The sequence below is a fragment of the Elephantulus edwardii genome, unplaced genomic scaffold (assembly GCF_000299155.1).
Source record: "Elephantulus edwardii isolate Elephantulus edwardi_28Jun2011 unplaced genomic scaffold, EleEdw1.0 scaffold00152, whole genome shotgun sequence".
Classification (NCBI taxonomy): Eukaryota; Metazoa; Chordata; class Mammalia; order Macroscelidea; family Macroscelididae; genus Elephantulus; species Elephantulus edwardii.
This window is the reverse complement of record NW_006399902.1, coordinates 1,333,800-1,338,295: the sequence shown is the minus strand read 5'-3', so window position 1 is coordinate 1,338,295 and position 4,496 is coordinate 1,333,800.

Here is a 4,496-nt window from a genome sequence, read left to right as displayed (position 1 = left end):
TCTTTCTTGGAAATAGAAGCAAGTATGGACCTCTTCCAATCCATTGACCAGACAGCTGTCCTTCAAATTTCTGGGCATAGACTGGTGAGTGCATCCAAGGCTGCATCTGTTAACTGAAACAAGTCAGTTGACATTCCATTGATTCCTGGAGACTTATCTTTTTTTTTATGCCTTCAGTGCAGCTTCAGTTTCCTCCTTCATCACCACTAGTTCCTCCTCATATGGTACTTCCTGAAATTTTTCAGTGTCAGTCAGTTCTTTTTGGTACAGTGACTGTATATTCCCTCCATCTTCTTTTGATGGTGGATCTTGGCAGAAAGCAAAAGGTACCAGAAGAATGTCTATCTGTGTTTCATTGACTATGCAAAAGTATTTGACTGTGTGGATAATAGCAAGTTGTGGCTAACCTTGAGGAGACTAGGAATCCCAGAACACTTGATTGTGCTCATGTGAAACTTACACTCAAACCAGGAAGCATTCCTCAGAACAGAGCAAGGAAATACTGCATGATTCAAGGTCAGAAAAGAAGCATGTCAGGATGCATTCTGTCTCCATAACTTTTCAATCTATATGCACATCATCTAGGAGGCTGGGCTTTATGAAGAGGAATGTGACATCAGGATTGGAGGAGGATTCATCAACAACCTACATTACGCAGATGACACAACTGTGCTTACTGAAACGGAGGAGAACCTGAAGCACTTGGTGCAGAAGACCAAGGACTGTAGTCTTCAAAATGGATTGAAGATCAACATCAAGAAAACAAAGATTCTCACCATTGGCCAATTGCAGCACCACAATATATAGAAAAGAAATTGAGATTGTTAACAATTTCAGCTTGCTCGGCTCCATAATATACACCCTTGGTACCAGCAGTAAGGAAATCAAAAGATGAATTGCATTTGGAAAATCTGCTGACAGGGACCTTTCCAGAGTACTGAGAAGCAGTGATGTCAGTTGAGACTAAGGTGTGCCTGATCCAGGCCATGGTCTTCATAATTACTTGCTATGCATCAGAGAGGTGGACAATAATTAAGGATGACAGAAGAAAAATCAATGCCTTCGAATTGTGATGCTGGAGAAGAGTCTTGAACATACCATGGACCACCTAGAAAACAAATAGGTCTGTATCGGAGAGGGTAAAACCAAGTTTCTTCTTGAAGGGTAGGATTTTGCAGCTTCATCTCATGTACTTAGGGCACATGATGAGGGGGAACTGGTCCTTGGAGAAGAACACCATGCTCAGAAGTGTGGAGGGACAGTGCAAGAGAGGAAGACCCCAGATGAGATGGATTGATACAGTAACTGGAGTAATGGAGGTAAGTATGTTAGAGTCAGTGAGATTGGCTCAGGATAGGGCAGGTTTTAGAGCTGTTGTCCAGAGTTGCTATGACTCACAGATGACTCAACTCATAATAACACAATATAGCATCTTTCTATATTGCAACTCAAGGCTTAAGTTTGTTTTTCAGTTCTCTCAGCTTGAGAAGTAGAGAGCAAGTTCTTCCTTTTTTATTCTCCATTTCCAGTTCTCTGTGTGTTGTTGCTGTGGGCCAGCAAGTCATTTGCAACTCATAGTTACCCTATGCACAATAGATCTGAACCCTGCTCTAGCCTGAGCTAATCTCACTGTCTCTGACACACCTATCCTCATTAATCCAGTTATTGTGTCAATCCATCTTGTCCAGGGTCTTTTTCTCCTGTGCTCTCCTTCCACACTTCCAAGCATGATATCCTTCTCTAAAGACAGGCCCCTCCTTGCTACATGTCCAAAGTATGTGAAACAGAGTCTCAAAATTCTTGCCTCCAAGGAGCAGCTTATTTTACCCTCTCCAGGTCAGACCAGCTGGTTCTCTTGGCAGTCTGTGGTATGTTCAAAACTCTTCTCCAGCACCACAATGCAAGGCCTCAATTCTTCTGTTATCCTTGGTCATTGCCCAGCTCTTTGATTCATAAGAAGTAATTGCAAAGACTATAGCCTGGATCAGGCACACTTTAGTCTCTAGACTGACATCCTTGCTCTCTGACATCCTTCAGCACTCTGGAGAGGTCCCTGACAGGAGATTTCCCTAATGTAATTAGTCTTTTGATGTCCTGACTCTTGATGCCAAGAGTGTAGATTGTGGAACCTAACAAGCTGAAATTGTTAACAATCTCAATCTCTTCTTTATCAATCATGATGCTGCCAATTGGACCACTGGTGAGAATCTTTGTTTTCTTGATATTGAACTTCAATCCATATTGCAAATTATAGTCCTTGACCCTCTGCAGCAGATGATTCACTAAGTAAGGTTTTGTCATCTGCATAATTCAGATTTTTGATGAGTCTTCCTCCAATCCGGATGCCACATTCTTTTTCATAAAGTCCAGCCTCTCGAATGATCTGCTCTGCATGCAAATTGAAAAGGTATAAAGACAGGACACATCCCTGACAGACTACTTTCTTGATTTTGAACCATGCAGTGTTTCCTTACTCTGTTCTGACAACAGCCTCCTGTTCCAAATATAGGTTTCACATGAGCACAATCAGGTATTCTGGGATTGCCATTTTTCTCTGCATGTTCCATTATAATACTTAGCTTTGTTTTCTCTTCTCAAGCTGCCATTGGAAATCTTCTGTTCAGCTCTTTTACTTTAGCATGTTTTCTCTTTGTTTTGGCTTCTCAAAACTCTGGTACAATTTTCAGAGTCTCTTCTGACATCCGTTTCTTTCTTTCTTTCTTTTTTTTCTTTCTCCTCTCTTCATGAATGATACCCTCAAAATCATCCCACAACTCATCTGGTCTTTAATCATTGATGGTCAATTCTTCAAACCTATTCTTAACATGATTTTGAAATTCATATGGATTATTCAAGATTATATTTTTATTTTCATGGATTGTTTTAACTTTCTTCTACCTCAATTTAAACTTGTATATGAATAATTGACAGTCTGACCCACAGTCCGCCCCTGGCTTAATTTTCATTGTTGATATTTAGCTTCTCCATTGATTCTTTCCACAGATGTGGTCAATCTGATTCCTATGCAGCCTAGGTGAGGTCCATTTGTTTTTGTTTATTATTATTATAATTAATGCTATGAGTCAACTATAACTCAACAACACCAAACAACAATAACAACAATGACATAGAGCGAGGTACATTGGCCTAGTGGACAGAAAGTTATGCTACCAAGCCGAAGGTGGGTGATTTTAATCTGTGGCCCTCAGACCAGGTTCAAATTGTTTTCCTGTCAAACATTCTTCTAGGTGGTATAGCACTGGTCTATGCATTGCTGTACAGAGGTAACTCGTGGTTGCTGTGATGCTGACCATTGTGACACTGATGTGCCAAATGTGGTAATGGTCACCCATGGTGGACAGTGTTTGCTGGAGCTTCCCGACTAAAACAAGCCTGGGAGCAGGAGTGGCATCCACTTCTGAAATTACTTGCCTCCAGAAACCCTATGAAAAATGCTCAGGCCTCTCGTTCATAGGGTTTCTATGAGTCATCTATGACTCAATGACACCAAACAACAAACAACAACAATGAAAATTTACAGAGACTTTAGATTTCCATTACTTCATCATTGTACTTTTCTCTCTACCCACCCCTCCTCCCCAATTTGCTCTTCTCTTTGAAAAGTAAAAGAAAAATTATTTCATTCTTATACCATCCCTCCCCTCAAGTCCACTCCACCATGCAGCCTTTGTTCTGGACTCCTGTTATGACAATAATACCCAATCATATATCCCTTTTAAACAGTTTTCTTCCTCATCTGTTTCAAAGCAGTATACATCATTTATCCTATCTTTTTCAGTAACTCCCCCAACCCCAACATCAGTTCTGCTTTATAACAATGGCACTATGCAGTATTTGTCCTTTTGTGTCTGAGATATTTCATTCAGCATTATGTCCTCCAGGGTCACTCATTTTGAATAATATTTCTTGAGTTCCTTGTTCTTCAATGCAGTTTAGTATTTCCTTGTGTGAATATACCACAGCTTGTCTATCCATTCATTTGTTGATGAGCACTTAGGTTGTTTCCAACTCTTTGCTATTGAAAACAAAGCTGCGATAAAAATGGGTGTGCATATATCTGCTTGGGTGGCAGTTATGGTTTCTTTGGAATATATTCCCAGCAGTGGAATTGCTGGGTCAAATGGTATTTCTATTTGCCACTTTTTGAGAAAGCGCCATGCTGCCTTCCATAGTGGTTGCACCATTTTACACTCTCACCAACAGTGATAAGGGTTCCAGCATTTGACGTTTACTGTATTGTTAAATATTGCTATTCTTATTGGGGTGAGATGATATCTCATAGTTGTTTTGATTTGGATCTCTCTTAGAGCTATGGATTTTTAACATTTCTTCATGTGTTTGTTGGCCATCTGAATGCCTTCTTTGGTGTATTGTCTGTTCATACCCTGTGCCTATTTTTCAATTGGGTTGTTTACCATTATCTTGTTGTGGTGCTCGAGTATTTTATAAATTCTAGATATAAGTCCCTTATGTCA